The sequence below is a fragment of the Varanus komodoensis genome, unplaced genomic scaffold (genome assembly GCF_004798865.1).
Source record: "Varanus komodoensis strain SLA01 unplaced genomic scaffold, ASM479886v1 scaffold20_1, whole genome shotgun sequence".
Taxonomy (NCBI): domain Eukaryota; kingdom Metazoa; phylum Chordata; class Lepidosauria; order Squamata; family Varanidae; genus Varanus; species Varanus komodoensis.
This window is the reverse complement of record NW_025335587.1, coordinates 5,166,510-5,182,343: the sequence shown is the minus strand read 5'-3', so window position 1 is coordinate 5,182,343 and position 15,834 is coordinate 5,166,510. Positions and strand designations below refer to the sequence as shown.

Below are 15,834 nucleotides of genomic sequence, written 5' to 3'. Positions count from 1 at the left end.
GTTATATACTGACAGTGCAATTGCATAAAGGTCTACTCAGAAGGAAGCCCCAGTAAGTTCAATGGGTCTTATTCCCAGGTATGTTTTTATAGGATTCACACAGATACACATAATTATAAGATCCAGATATAACATTAAAATAGTGTCCTCCATCTCTAGTATTAAATCAACTCAATATCTTCCATTTGCTTGTGGAAACAAGAAGAAACATTCTTGTTTCAATATAGGTTGACTGCTCAAGAGATTATTTTTCCTACTTGCAGGAAAAATACCTTACAGTTAAAATAGGCTGAAACATTTGCAGACAGTCATTTCTTGCCTGTCTTCTTTAATACTTAGTTGTTGAGCTGGCAGTTCCTTTTTATGCCAATACTGCTGCAAAGACCTTAATTTGATGATGAGTAATTCAACAGACAGCAGCCGCTTATCTAGCATTTTGTTTCTGAACTTTCTTCCTTTTCTTGGCTTAACATAGGTAGTACCCCACTTGAACATCTATGAATTCAACTGCAGCAGCTTGGAATTAACCTGTCAATGTAATAAAAAGAAAGAAAAGAAATACAACTCTAAGCTTCATTAGGCGGCATTTCCATCTTTCTGGGTCCATAATAATGGAATGCTGGCTATCCTCTTGGGCAAATAGTACTTTTCTCCTACTTCCAGATTTACCCCTTTTATAATGCTAACAACTTCCATTCAACTAGCTATATGTAAAAGTTAGCTAACCTTAATAAAGCTACCTTCTGATGCAGGATATGTTAGAACTATCCTCATCCTAATGTTTGGAAACACACTGCAGTCTTTTGACTAAGTTAGGCAGATGTTGCCATCCAGCAGCAGATTCCTTCTAGTATGTTTCCCAGCCATTAGATGAAACCTTTTTGTCCCAACTGTATGTAACTAGCAGTCTTCTAACTCAAGCCTACTGTCCAATTTTAAGCCAACTCTCATGTCTATGTACAAGTGATAGGCAAGGGAGATCTAATTTTAGCAGCTTTCTGGCTGCTTAAAGACATAAGCTTTGTGGCGTATCAATCTTTCATTTTGATACCATTTAAACAACGAGAGTCTTCATACATATTTTACGAATTTTGCTGCACTCCTTTGCACAAATATGAGAGCAAAATGTAAGCTTTCATTAGGGCCAAAAAGGGGACATGGTTTTGAGTTATATGGTTATTTAGCAGCATTTTAAATACAACTTTCTTCCCAAACTGAGAACCAAGAGTGGATCCAGGACTCTGAGGCACAAGGCTGCTTCTTGAAAGCTTATTGCATGGTGCTTGTTTAGCACCAGGAAGAAGAAAGGGTCTCCGGCTGCATGGTTTCGACCCAGCAGCATCACTCCCCAAGAGCCATGTAAAAATACAGGGAAACAGAAATGGCAATACTAGGTTTATGCTGTCATTCAAGGCTACAAACAAGCTCCTTCCTTCATGGTTACACAGAAGCCACATTTCAACTTAGAAAGAAGAGCTGAGCTGAAAAGGGGACAAATATTTTCAGCAGCTTTAAAACACCTTTTTCACCAATTTGCTTTCACCAAAAATCCATCAGTGCTTCCTGGATAGGCCAATATTGCCCTCACTCTGGCTTTATTTGCCATCAGTAGCATGAATGCATTGTAGACTCTTTGCTAAATTTTAGCAGCTGAACTGAGGGATGATTCTGGAATGGCTGATGTTAGTAGGTCCAGAAATGGAGCACATCTGGAACTACCAAGTTAAAAAAAAACAGGAAGTCTGATTAGCTATGCTGTAGTATGACATTATTCCATTCCTTATAAGATTCCCAACTGGTTGGCAGGGCTGTGAAGCTGGTACATAAAACCTGCAACTCTGACCCCGACTCTGACTCCTCAATTTATGGTACCTTTGACTCAGACTCCTTTATTTATACATCAGTACCGGAAATAAATATACTAATTATTTATTTCTTATATTGATTGAAAGCACTCAATCTACAAGGCAATTAATCACTGCCAATGTGAATCATTGGGCTACTTTGGTTTGGATCTAAAGGCTATAGCTATGCTACTAATTTTTGCAACACGTCTTTTCACAATCATCATCAACTATAATACATTGACACACATAATATTTCTCATCTGTTGCAATTGTAAAGTGTTCAGAAACAGCCAACTTTGTTCACACTTTTTTGTCATTGTGAATTTTTTCAAGGAGCATTGCTTTCACTAATATATGAAATTAAAATATATTCTAAATATATAATCTGAAAAAGTAGGCCAATCAAATTATTATCTGTGAAATAGGGAATTTGAATATATTATTTCTATTAGAATTTAAATTTAATAGGAATTGGGGTTGGAGTCAGCACATTTTTCCCATGTCCAGTAACCCAAGAATTGTTTCCAGCTCTGACTGCACAGCCCTGCTGGCTGGGACAACCCTTGTGACTGATCCAGGGGCCATTGTCCTCATTCTCCATTGGCTTAATTTGCCCTGGTTGAGTTGGCACAGCCAATGATTAGGTACATAGTGATGTAAAACATTATAGATTGTGATCCATGTGAGCGAGGATTACAATGCATGTATAACTAAACCTGAGGATGATGATACAGAAGTGACAAAAAGTGCCACTAAAGAAACAGCAGCACATCAGGAAAAATTTGGCAGCCAACAAGACTGAGTAAGTGAAGATTCTTGCAATTCATTTTTTTTTGGTGGGGGGGTTGTCACCTTGTCAGCTGAAGTAAAAACGGAAAGAATCATTTTGGTTAGCCCTATTGTGAAGAAGTTGCCCTATGACTGGTTGTCAACCATCCAAATGTACCATAACATGAAAGAGATTAAAGTGGGCTAATGCAGAAAGCACATAATAAGCCATTTTGGCCCAGAAGAGTTTCCCTATGCTAAAGTACTTGTAATCATCATGATGGTTGTGTTTTACTCATGTATGCTACTAAGATTGCTTGATATTTCATAGGTACAGCATAGAATAAGCCTGCACTTGTTTATTATGGTAGCACCTTTATTTTCCAGCACCTTTAGGCCTGGAAAAGAGTTGTGTGCAATATGAAAGTTTTGTTTATTCCTACAGTGTAAGAATGTATTTTATGCTATTTTAAAATTAATGTTTAATTCTTGTCAGTGCTATAGCTATTATATTTTATTGTTTTTATACTTTGTTGTAAGCCGCCTAGAAAGCTTTGGCTATGGGAAGTATAGAAATTAAATTATTATTAATAATAATAATAACAATAACGGGCATTATTCCACTAAAAAGTACCAATAGCCAATTTTTCATTGTTCATTGCATAGCATCAACATGGAAACAATGGTTTGGTCTTAATAAACATAAACAGCCCAATGGAAACACCAATAAGTAGCAACACCCTGTGCTGATAGGAGAAGCAAGCTCCAGACCTCCAGAATGTGCACAGGCCAAGGTGGGGCACACAGCAAGAGTCAATGACAGCTTGCTGTCCCTTGCCAAGTGAGGTTGCCTCATGCTCTCTTTAGTGGTCCACAGAAACCACATGACACCAGCAATTCACAAAAATCACATGAGAGGAGCAGATCATCCTTGATAATGCTCAACGGGATTATATTACAGCAGTCTTCCACAACCTGGTGCCCTCTGCATATACTGGATTATGATGCCCATCTCCTCTGTCAAGAGTTGTGCTTGCTGTGGATGATGAGTGTTGTAGTCCAACTAGGAAGCTGTGATGGGAAGGCTGAGTAGGGACCAAATTAGCAGTGAATCAAAAATCCATTGGTCATTATAGTGCAAAGACTTTCCTGGTTCACATTTTCGTAGGAAGTTATTTCAGGAAGAGTTATCACATCCTGAAAAGTTGGAAAATGAGAAGGAAACTTCTCTTTAAAAATATGGTATCACTAGCTACTTTTTTGCTGCAGGAATAGGAATCAACAAATACTTAAACAAATAAACCAAACTACTTCACCTGATTTCAGTGGAACTGAATGAATCACAGTCCTAATAATGATCATTAGGTCACTTGTGAAATCCATGAGCAATCCTTACAAGTGAACACAAAGTGTACCAGCACAGTGACACCATTGTTTGATCACAGAATAGCTCAAGCTTGTATGTGGAGGAAGTGTCATTATCTGCAATATGAAGTCTAGGTACAGTGACGAAGCAACTGAATTTCATCACATCAGAAATATACTTTTAATAGTGTCATATTTCAAAAGAGAAGCAGATAGTAACAACTATGTTCTGTATACTTTCTCTCTAATCAGATTAGATTTGGCTCTGATTTTTATGTATATATTTGCTTTTCTTGATTTGGGCCCATTGTGCTCCGTGATCTGCCATAAAAGATCTTGGACCTGTGAACATTTGGCCCAAATGTTTTTTCCCCATTTTGGCACCAGGTCAAAACCTTTTTATTTTCCCAGCATTTTAGAAGTTAGTCTTGTTTTTAATGTTGATTTTATATATTATTCCAATGCTGCATCTTATTTGTTATCACTGCCCTGAGACACTGTCAATGGCAGTATACAAAAATTTTAAATAAAGAAACATGCATTTGTAGGGAAATGTGTGTGTAAACTTTGACTTGAGTCATGCCACCTTCCGGTCTGTTCTTTAGCCTGTACCATTTTGGGTACTGAAATGACAGCAGTGCATAATGTGCATCTCAAAATTTTGCTGAATGAAGATGCTGGCTTCAAACCGATCTATAATTGCATTTCAAGAGTATTTTGGTTTCTTGAGCTTGTGAAACTTTGCATACCTCAATGATCCCCAATGATTCTTTCAGTTAGCATCCAACCTTCTAGGCCAGTGATGGCAAACCTTTTAGAGACCAAGTACCCAAACTGCAACCGAAAACCCACTTATTTATCACAAAGTGCCAACACTTCAATAAAACCTGAAAACTGAGGTTTCAGTTTAGAAAAAGCAACTCACAGCCAGTCCAAGCAAATCTCTCTCTCTCTCTCTCTCTCCTTGGCAGTGCACTGACTGGCCATGCGAAAGCTTGGACAAGTTGCGGCTTGTGATGTCATCGCCTGGCACCACTGTTCTTTTCTGAGCATGCGCATGGCCCCTATGTATGCTGTTACCCGATGTTTGGCTGCTGGGGCAACTTGGCTCACGTGCCAACAGAGAGGGCTCTGCGTGCCCACTGTGGCACATGTGCCATAGGTTCACCACCACTGTTCTAGGCAATGATACAGCTTTGGAAGTCTAGCAGACAGAATAGACTATTTACCATATCATCTTTTTCAGCCATAAGAGTCGAGCATGGTTTTTTTTTTCTTTGAGAGTCCCCAACCAGAACAAACAGGGATTGAGAGAGACCCTTTGTCCTGTTCACACTTTTACAAGAGACCCACCTAGTTATCACTCAGCAGAAACATGCACACATGAGTACAAGCCTCTGCCTTCATGCACAAAACTGAACAAAAACTACCAACTATTGTTTTGTACACTGTGTCCTGGAAGCAATACATTGCGAAGATCACATGAGGACAAAGTAGGAAAAGAATCATATCTTGTCAGTAATCAGGATATATAAACAAGGGACTCTGAGAAGCAGAGTGTTCAAAGAGGGACTGAGTCTGCAATAGTAGACACACTTACCTAAAAATAAGCCCTACTGAATACAGTCAAAGGTATTTCAGACCAAACATGCACAGCAATATGTCTGATACCTGCTATGCTTGGTCTTCTGAAACCTGAACTCTCACAAGTCAGTTTTCACTCCTTGCCTTTCTCAGATGTATTTAAATCTGTGCAGCAGATCCTGAATTCTCCAGTTAAAATTGAATGCTAACTACTGGACAACACGTGGGCCCAGCAACTGGTTGTGTGATTGTACTTGAGGGACTTATTCCCTCATTGCACCACCAAGACTCAGGCCTTCAGCTCAAGAGGAAAGAGTGGTAGAATTCCTTTGCCTCAGTATAGCTAACTTTTGCCAGCTTCCCAGTGACACAGTAAGCATGGATTACTTCACAAATTGTGTCAGCAAGGAAGTCAAACAACAACTTTAACCACAGACAGAAAACTTACAATCTTTCAGCTCGTGTTTGCATAACTTCAGGCACATTTTTTGATGGCGCACATAATGTAGGGAGGTGTGGAATCTGTTTTGTGCAGAAAATCTGCCTAATTCCTTGGTTTTGGCTTCCTGGACTCCAGTCTACTTTGCAAGGGCCCAGAGTCTGAGTTCTTGGAGCACATGCCCAGAAATCAAGCCCCACAAGTTGCACAAGCAGCATTATTCTTCTACACTGGCTGCTGTTGCCAGCTGCAACAAGTGGGAAAGAAGGTTGATCACCAGGCATGGTGGCTGGGGAAGGTTGCTGTTTGTGCAAGCAGCGGTCTGCAAGCATTCTCAGGCTGCTTCTTGGCTCAGCTCAGCTCTTGGTGCAGGAAGTCCATGGATCCTGAAGGGATGAATTTCAAAAGGGTTCATCCCAGCCTTAACCTGATGATGACCATATAGAGGAAATTATCTCTTTCTTCAGCTGGTTCTGTAATAACAGCAATAATGCAGCTATTTAAAGTGGTTAAGGCATGACATCCATAGCATGTGCCTTAATTGCAGAACAGTCCTTATATCATTTGCTGAAGAGGGTTTATACTAAGAGCTTCTCTACCCAGGACTAATCTGCTGCATGCACAGTAGTACCTTGGCTCACAAACTTAATCCATTCCACGACTCTGGTTGTGACCCAAATTGGTTGTGAGCCAAGTCAAATTTCCCCATAAGGTTCAATGTAAATAAGGTTAATCTGTTCTGTAACCATTTTTAATCACAAAAATTTTAAACAAAGTGACAAAGAACAACAAAGACTGTGGCCATCTCTCCCCCCACCCCCCGAGCACTACCGCAATCATGCCCGACTTCCTACTACATTGCACTCGGGCAGGGTAGACAAACATGATCAGGGCCATCTCCCTCTCCCCTGAGCACGACTGGGGCCATCTCTCCCCTGAGTGTGATCATGATCACCACCTGATGCGGTGTTTGCAACCCGAGGCAATTTTTTTCTGAAATTTGTTTGCAACCCAATTTGGTTGTGAACTAAGGTGTACTACAGTGGTACCTTGGCTCACGAACTTAATCTGTTCTAGGACTCTGGTCGTGACCCAAATTGGTTGTGAGCCAAGTTAAATTTCCCCATAAGGTTCAATGTAAATAAGGTTAATCAGTTCTGTAACCATTTTTAAAATAAGAAAAATGTGAAGCAAAGTGACAGCAACAAAGTTCGTGGCCATCTTCCCCCGTCACCCCAAGTACAAGTGCGGCCATCCCCCCCCGCCCCCCAGCACAACCGAGATCATGCCTGTCATCCCTGCATGTGCCCATCATCCCGGCACACTGGGGAGTGGGGGGGAGAGATGGGCGCGATCGCGGGCACACTGGGGAGGAAGAGACGGGTGCAAAAGGTGCTCTGGGGGACAGAGACGGACGAGAACGAGGTGTGCTGGGGGAGGGAGAGACGGGCGTGAATGGGGTGTGCTGGGGTGGGGAGATGGCCGCGATCGTGCTGGTTGGGGGGGGGCAGGATTGGCTGAGATTGTGCCTGTCTTTCCTGCAGGAGCACACCTGTGATCACGCATGCCTTCCCTGCACGAAAGCAACTGCGATCGTGGCCATCTCCCCACTCGGGGTGTGGGGAGATGGCTGCAATCTTGGTTGCCACCCAATGCAGCATTCACAACCCAAGTCAAAATTTTAATGAAATTTTTGTTCGTGACCCAATTTGTTCATGAACCAAGGCGTTCGTGAGCCAAGGTACCATTGTACTTTGAGTTTCATTGCAGAACTTATTTCAGTTCCTGTCTTTCTGGTACATAACCTCTAGGTGGCACTGTAATATACAGCATATTTACACCAGTCAAAACAGTCATTTATTTTGGTTTCTTTAAATAATACCACATTTTCCCTGCTCTAAACAGACAAGCAATTTTTGAAAATGCTGTTTGAAATCAGAAATGAAACTTGAAGGGTCACAATTCTGTCTGAAGAACCTGTAAATAACCATGAATAGGGTTATTTCAAGTCCACAATAAATGTCATATAGAGGAGAGCTTTGCATCAGATTATTGCTCAATAATATTTTGTAAAATTTGTATACTTGTAATATTGACCATTATGGTGCAGCTTGATATTCTGGCTTGTTTTTAAAATCCCTGAATGCTGTTTTGGGGGAGTCACATCTAGTTTTATAGGTATCTTATCTCAGAGTACAAGGGGCCAGTCATGTATTTTCCCTGTCCAAACTCTCCAGGAACTTGTTGCATATTACCCGCCTACCTACCTCATGTTTTTACCCACTTATATGCTTTGTTATTTGGAAGAGGTGTAATCAGTTGCATAGTGGCCAGTTTTGACATGTAGGCGCTCATCATGATAGCCTCCATAGCCACACCCCCAAAGAAAGTCCAAGAACACAGGCAGATGGGTGGATTCATATTAACAAAACAGTCTTCACCCCCACTAGGAGGAGGTCTTTTATAAAGCTAATGAGTTTTTAATTGCCCATTCAGGAGCAAGCCACCCCAAAGTACTTTGCATTACAACAGGGAACAATGTCTTGCTGAGAAAATTCATTTCTCCCCAGCTACTAGGAGGATTGCAGCTAAACTGAGAGGAAGGAGAGAATCCTGACAGGGCTGGCAGATGATAATGGTAGTAAAAATAGTGCTGGCATTGCTTCCCTGTGAACTCTAGTTCCATGACACCACTAGAGGGAATTGGTATAATTCAGGTGGCATGACCTCATGCATGCCTTACCCACTCAAGTGGCTTATCACAAGCCTGGCTTTGAGATATTGGGTTGGATCCAGCATTCTACTTATGGAATGGAGAGTTTTCAGACTCTTCTTCCCTCTGTCGTCCCTATGTACTCCTCCGTCTGAAATCCTTCCATTCAGAGGACACTGTGGGATCCAGACTATTAATTAGGCCAAATCATCAGGAGAGTAGCTACCATTTTCACAAAAGAAAGTAGGTCTCCATTACCTAGAAGATTCAGATGCCACTGAAACTCTATTGGACAAGGTGGACATGGGCTGATTTTCACTTCCTTGCTTCTTTTGTTCTCTCATAGAACCTGTGCTTAGAAAAAACAGAAGTTAGCAGCCAACCTTCTAGACCAGACCTGGGCATTGTATGGCCCGCGGGCCACATCCGGCCCGATGGCTGACCCTGACTGGCCCACATGAGGTCACTGGCAAATTAAAAGTCAATGCAAATATATATCGCCGTAATATAGATGCAAGCAGTACAACTGCACTGCTTTTATTTTGAAGGATCTGCTAAATTGAATTTATTGCTTTTCATGTAATGTTAATGTTTTTGTGAATATTCATTAAATAGTGTTGTTCTGTGCTCCACATTTTCATTGTATCATTGTAATGTTTCATTTACTGTTTTTATAGAGATATATATTGAGCAGAGCTGTAAGTGTATTGGTCCAGCCCTTAACAACTGTCAAAGTTTCTCATGTGGCCCCATAGGAAAATTAATTGCCCACCCCTGTTCTAGACAATGATACATCTTTGGAAAAAAAGATGTATCATTGTCCATCTTAGGACAGAGTAAATTTGTCTGTAGTCTGAGTGCATAGCAGTTATATCCTAACTTTGAAAAACTCTCTGCTATCAATTTCATAATGTAAATGTGGGTTTAAACTTTTTTCCTACCAATTACTCTAGGTTCAATCACATTATCCTTTTTTAAATCTAATGAAAAAAACCCTGGGGGAGTGAACTGATGCATGCCCAAATGTTTAGGGCCAAAGGAAAGTCTATTTGCAGTGTTACCAATATTAAGTGCCCTTTTGAGTTTCTGCTTTTGGAATTGAGACGGAATATATGGGAGGTGTGTGTGGCCACAGGGAGACACACATCTGATTCTAGGAACTCCTATTTTCATTTCAGTCATATATTGTAATACAGCCCTTGAATGTGGCAGAACTTGAACTGTGCCTACAGGGACAATCTTGTTTATGGTTCCCATGAAAGGGCAACAGTAACATTCCCAAAGATAAAAGCTCCAAAGTTAAGCTCAGCCCTTTGCCTGAGAAACAGGGAACCAGATAATGTTTCCAGGCTCCATCTTTAACTCCTCAATGAACTCAGCCATCCATTTGTTCTCAAATCTGATTCTTCTTACCAGGATGGGACCATTTTCTCTCAGTCCTTCACCTTGCTGACACTCTCCAGCAATCTCTTGTCAGCTGAGCTGTAATCAGTTTCCTGCTAAGTGGGGACAGGAACCTGAATCTTTCTGCATCTCTGTGAGACTCCATCCTGCTCCTGAGAAGACTTGGTTCAGATTTAGGCACTTGTAATTTGGCTGAAAGAACTGAGCTTTCACACTCCACAACCTCCATAGAAGGCCATCCAATCCCCCAAAACGTCCCAGAGAATCAGGGAACTGCTGAATGGGTAGGCTGTGATAGAAAGGAAGATTCCTGGCAATTGAATGGAGGCATGTTCTCTGCTTACAGAAGGTGCCTCTGTCTGATCTGGGGGATCCCCATCTCACATTCTCTCCATCAAGGAGAGTCCCTAAACCTTCAGTGTAGCATTTGGTAGGGCTGCCACAGAAAGGAAGGTTGAGGAAGCTTGGATCCAAGCTAATGTGTTTGCGCCAGAAACGTAATTCTAGCATAGGTCCTCAAATTATGGCCCGGGGACTGGATCCGGCCCGCCATGCCCATTTGGACCCGCTGCCCACCTCACCCTGTGTGCAGGGAAGCAGCGGTTTGCTCGCTTGAAGAAAATGATCTTCAAGCAAGCAAGCCGCAGCCTCGTGTGCCCACGTGCCCACCCACACCTCCCCTCCCTGCACGTGCCACCCCCACCCCCTCACCAGCCCACACGCACCGCCAGCACCACCTTTCCGGCCTGCACCCAGCACCGGCACCTTTCAACTGGATCCCTGGTGAAAAAGTTTGAGGACCCCTGTTCTACAGTGACTTCCTGGGGGCTTGCAATCCAAGAGTGCAAAATCTACAAAATGCATAATGGGCAAAGACTGTACAGGCAAAGAGGCAGAGTTAAAATTAAGCTTACCCATGACAAATCAGATCTTGCACCTCTTTGAGGATTACCTGCTCCCTTTTTAGGGCCAAAATACTGGAATTTACTTTCGATAATGTGCCTAGAAGCACTGTTAATAATCAGCCCTGAAAATCTTGGGCCTAGTTGCTACTCAAATAGCAAGCTAAATTAAGTAGACTGTTTGATAGACTTTAGACAGCTCCTTAATGCCAGCTGAAAAGCAAAAGAAACGCACACCTAGGAATAAAAATGGAAGAGGTGCAGGATGCTAATTTTCCCTGCCTGAGAATTAATTCTAACAGAGGTTTTGATCAGTTCACAGAAGATAGGCTTTTGTTTACTGCCCTTCAGGAAAGGAAAGCTAATGACACTAATAAATGACTATTCAATATGAACAATAAGAGAGAGGAAAAGTGACAAGCTGTTAACTAGACAAACTGTATAATTAAGGCCAGGCTGGTGGTGAAGGTTGATTTTCCCCCATCAGAGAACAAGGAATCTGGAGCTATAGCGGAGTGCTTCCATTCTGGAAATTAGGCATTAAAATAAAGAACGTCTAATGTAATGAAGAAAGAAATTTGACATCACCTTTGTTGTTATATTAAATTGCCCTCTCCTGAACATATTTAGCTACATAAAAAGGAATTAAGCGACAGGTTCTAATTGCTCCAGTCTCCTGCAAGGAATTTTTTTCCTTTAAAAAGAGAGCTTATGTTAGACAGGATCTCTGCCATTAATCACGTACTTTCCCCTGAAGTTAACAAATCCTGCCTAGAGAATGGGATCTGGTGTTAACATGGGGTGTGATTAGAAAGCCTTTGATAGTCAACCACTGAAATCTGGTCTAGCCAAGCAGGAGTCAGGCAGTGATTTTCGAAGTCACTGCAGGTCTCTGCAGAGAAGACATTAAAAACCAACAGGCAGAATGCTAGAGAACCCACTGCAGGGGAGAACTTGGTATTCCTAACAGGAATTAGACATCCTAATAGGCCTTTTCCCCTCTCTTGATTTCACATGAATACTGGATCAGAGCAGCAGCCTCTCAGTGTGTTGGAATGCAACTTAATATTCATGGTGCAACATTCATAAGAAGTCACAGCACGTCTGTGTCACTGCAGAGATTGGATATTTATGCACAGCCCCCTAAGTATTGTTGTGAAGGAGGGTGGGTGAGTTTGCTTTGCTCATGGCTAGTTTCTACTCCTCCCTGGCTGAGAAGAGGCAGCATGCAGATGTTTGCATCTGGAGGAGGGGGAGGGTTGAAATGAAAGAAGGCCAATGAGAATTCATGAGGAGCAACACCAGCAAAACTAACCTTTTTGGATTATAAATTCTAGTACATTAACTCATGCTAGCCAAGATGAAAAGCTCCAGAGGCCCAGTTCATATGAAGAAGGGGAGAAGAGGATAGTGTAATGCGTTAATAATCAGCAGATCCTCCTGTCACTGCATATGAACAATAGCTTGTGAAGCTCCCATATATGGCTATTTCTAATGTAACTGTCATAAAGCAATCAGAGGTTATACCAAAAATGGGTACAACAGATTCTTTTATGTTAACAGTTGACCTTGGCCTTGACACTATTTCGCAACCTAACCTATTTACCAGGATGTTTTGAGAAGGTCTGTGCTCACTGGAGAAAGAACAGGCCATTCGTTATATGTATCTTCCAGGCAACATATACACCCCCTGTACCTGATTTGCGCTTGTCAACTTGTATAATTTTGGAATGATGTAATGATAAATTTAAAAATGTTTGAGAAGGTAGTTTAAGAAACATCAGTTGTGCAAGTTATCAGATTTCAACCAATCCATTAAGATTATTGACACAGAACTCACATGTGTAGATAGTGATTGACCACTTCACAGCTATGTAAAGTGATACCTATTTTTAATTTTGACAAAAGGAGCTCCCTTCCTTCTAGCCATATTATTCCACATGGAGCACTGCAATGTCAACTAAACCTCACATTTTTAACTTTAATTAATACTTTGCTAGCATCCTTTTTCCTCCAAGGAGCTCAAGGAAACATACATACTTCTTCCCCTTCCCTTTTTACTCTTGTGTCTGAATACCAGCCAAGCTGGCCAATTACCATTTGAAATAATGGTTTATTTGTTAAACTCCAGAATGAAAAGTTATAGAGTAGTGTATGCAGTATATTCCCATGGTGTGAAAAGCCAACAACAGACACTATAGTTCTCTCTTCCCCACCCAGGCACCCCCAAGAGCACCTGCTTTACATAAAATTCCCAGGTTTGCATCCTAGAAACTCCAGAAAGGGCTTGGATAGAGAAGGATGTCTTCTCTAATCCTGGAGAGTATAAACATAAATGAAAGATGACCGTTCAACCTGGCAGCCCAAAATCCATTTGCCAAAGCTGTCAGAGACAGCATCTCAGAGGCCATAGGATAGTTCAGTTTCCAGCTCCAAGGTTGGGTAATGAGCCAACCTCAGAGCTAGGAATTGGGAGTCCCCTTCTGTCTGCTTGCAGCAGTGAAGAAAAAACTGCACTACCTGGTCACCGAGGTTAGGAAAGCAACCTCAGAAAGGAGCCATTCTCAGGCTTCCCCCCTCCAAAATACCCCAGCTAGATTGGTGAAAGAGCCCATCCAGCACATATGCAGAGCAAGAGGCTGGGGAGGCTGGGATGGTCTCTGCCATCCCTCCTGCCCATCTGCCATTCTTGGCCACTGAAGTAGCCAGCACTGCCCTGAACCCAGAGACGGAGGCTGGCTGCAGCTTCATTACACAGGCGCTGACAGCACTGTACCTTTTGCAGATACACCTGCAAGTCTCTTTGCAGCCTAAAGTACTGAGACTTTTCAAGCCAGATCCAATCACTCCCTGGCCGCATTGTGGCAGGCTGCCAAAGTAAAGTGCCTTTTGCCCATTATTCAGTGCCCCGAGGTGATGCCAGTGCTACTAGCTGGGAAGAACCTCAGCTTGCAAACACATTCTCAAGGGAGCCAGTGCAGGTTCACGTGTCCCTACAAATATTAATATTTATGTGAATAGCTTAGGGAGTTTATTATCTTTAGCAGAATATAAGTATCACAAACAAACAAAAACATGAATAAAATAAGATATTCAAGTCTGGCCTGCATCCTCACTCTTAGAGTATATCAGACTCTGGTTGGATTGACTTACTTGTTAGTTTGCAGTGGCAGAAATTCCATTAAAAACACTTTAAATGAATCTAATAATAATAAAAGTGAACAGGTTTTCAGAATATCCAACATTGCTTGTGGGGGCATGCAGGGGTCTGGCAGTTTAAAACAATTTTAAAACTAGGGTCATCCCATGATAGAGTTGCATACAGCAGGCAGAGTGGATTTGGGTCATTCATTGTTAATTGCTTTACAAAAAATGCTTTATCAGGTGCTCCTGACACTCACATAGATACATTCCATACCACAATCACAACAGCTTAACTTCATGGAAGGGCTACATTGTCTGCAGGTCCAAAACATAGCTCTGCCAATGCCCAGAAAATGCAGTATGACCCTGCATTTCCTGAATGCAGAAAATGACATCAGAAGCACAACTCTGAGTATGGATAAATGCAAGAAATAATTGCCCTTCTGTGGTATAGCAGCATAGCAACAGTTAACATCCATTTTCGTCCGATCACCATGGAAGTTCAATCTCAGAACAACCCCATGGCTGTCAAGTCCAGAGAGCCAAAAGAGAGAGTTTAATAATAATATTAGGAAAAATCAGCCAGGAAAGGGAAACTCCTACAGAGCTGCTTTCTTCCCCAGATGCAAGCTGGTAGTTTTTGGCACTGGTTGCAAAACAAACAGCAGTCATGCTTCAAGGAACATACATAAGCCAGTCTACAAAGGTCAAAAAGTTTCTATTTCCAAGACTTATTGAGCAATCTTTGTGTGTGGAGCTTGCTGATGAGCTGTCTGAGCACGGAGCACATATGTGCAGGTGTGCACACCCAAAGTCAGTCTATAAAGATTTCTTACCAAAACATCTTAGGAAAAATCATCCTCTCTGGATGGTGTTTTTCGTACAAATTTTGAGCTACTTCCACCCCATCCCAAGTCACCTAGACAATAAATTATGGATATCCCGAGTTAAATTTTCTATTTGGAAACGCTTTTTTTTCCAGCTATAACTAGTTATATCTCAATTTTTAAACACAGGACATGATGGAAGGCATCCTCCTGGTCACATAATTGCCATAGAAAAGTATGTGCCTACATGACACACATGTTGGAGGGAGAAGCAGCAACACCTGCACATGAAAGCTAACTTTGTGTGGTGGACAGGCCCGCAAATGCTAGACCCACACTCTGCAGCACCATATGCCTCTGAAACAGCATTCTTCCTGCATCCACTTAAACGCAAGGACAACTCTCCATATGACCAGGTTCAGCTTTTTATGTGCAACAGCAACCCAGAATTCAGCCTCAAAGTAATGCTAGCCCCTGTGTTTTTTGATGAAGGAAAATATGCCCAGCGTATTAAATACATTCTATGCCCCTTCAGGTTGAAAGATCAGAACCTATATAGATTCTGCTACTTTTGGAGGTGTGGAAGGAAAGAAGGATTATATGTGCTTCCTTGATGCTTTACTGATGTGAAAATGTGCCCATGTGATCAAAGGGAAGCAGAGGCAAACTGTCAAATTTGCCCATGTGTTTGGTGTGGATATTGGTAAGGAAGAAGATGTCTGTGCACATTGGCTTTGTACACAAACTTCCAGATTTTAGGGAGGCTTATGCATTTAAGGCAGGGGTGAATCTCATAGGCTAAATCTGGTCCTCTTGAGGGTCAAAAGCCAATGCAACAGGA

General features: G+C 41.8%; 1 protein-coding gene across 8 annotated transcripts in view; it reads right to left on the bottom strand.

Annotated features, from left to right (window-relative positions):
• ACOT11 (acyl-CoA thioesterase 11) overlaps nt 1-15,834 on the bottom strand; it is a 92,722-nt gene that overhangs the window by 63,541 nt on the left and 13,347 nt on the right. The window contains exon 1 of one of the 8 annotated variants that reach the window (XM_044429866.1): nt 8,975-9,184. The exons of the other annotated variants lie outside the window; for them this stretch is intronic. The gene's annotated coding sequence lies outside the window, so the exon portion shown is untranslated. Of the gene's footprint in view, nt 1-8,974; nt 9,185-15,834 lie in introns of those variants that run through there. 8 annotated transcript variants of the gene reach the window in all.